This window comes from Monopterus albus, unplaced genomic scaffold, assembly GCF_001952655.1.
Source record: "Monopterus albus unplaced genomic scaffold, M_albus_1.0 scaffold198.1, whole genome shotgun sequence".
Taxonomy (NCBI): domain Eukaryota; kingdom Metazoa; phylum Chordata; class Actinopteri; order Synbranchiformes; family Synbranchidae; genus Monopterus; species Monopterus albus.
Window position 1 is genome coordinate 335,286 of NW_018128078.1, and position 762 is coordinate 336,047.

The 762-nt window shown below is 37.7% G+C and overlaps 1 protein-coding gene across 1 annotated transcript in view; it reads left to right on the forward strand.

The window, feature by feature from the left end:
* The window catches only part of gtdc1 (glycosyltransferase-like domain containing 1), a gene marked incomplete at its 5' end in the record, with an annotated part of 21,958 nt that overhangs the window by 16,499 nt on the left and 4,697 nt on the right, over positions 1-762 (forward strand). The window lies entirely within an intron of this gene.

Consider the following 762-nt stretch of genomic DNA (forward strand, 5'->3'; position numbering starts at 1 on the left):
TGTGTTTGGGCCCGCACAAATTTTTTTTTTTTTTTTTTTTTTTTTTTTTTTTTTTTTAACTGTGCGCTCCACGTTTTATGTTTTAATGAAACTGAAAAAAGATGCTCAGATTTTTATTTAAGCACCATTAGAATACCATTTCCTACAAATATTAAGAAACGAGGTCTGTTGTCCAACATGGACTAAGTGGCTAAAGTGCCCAAATCCTGCATGTTAATGTTGGCACACTGACAGGCTAACGCTCAATATTATTGGTTCTCTCGCCTCCACCTGAGGAACCGTTACTAGGTATGTAATGATGCCAACACTTCACAGTACGATATCACCGCAGTATGGAAAAAAATTTTAAATAATGACCCTTATTAAATAATAAATCTGAGGGTTTTTTGTATAATGTAAAAATGTTTATAAAAGATAATGTAGCAGTCTTATTTCATTAAAAAAAAAAAAAAAAAAAAAAACTTTTTCGCGAACTGGATCCCGTCAACAAAACTAGTCTCACTCACAGTGGACCATCTGTGTTTTAGTGCCTCCTAGGCAGGTAGTGCAGAACTGAAGTGACTGTTTGCACCAGCGCTTCATGATGACTGCTGTTTGTTTGCCACTCACGCTTTTATTACCTCGCGTTTAGACTACTGCAATGCCCTTTATGCAGGTGTCTCTCAGGCTTCACTCCGGAAACTTAAACTAGTCCAAAATGCAGCAGCCCGGCTGTTATCAAACTCCCTCAGGTATGCTCATATTACCCCGATTCTTCGTTCC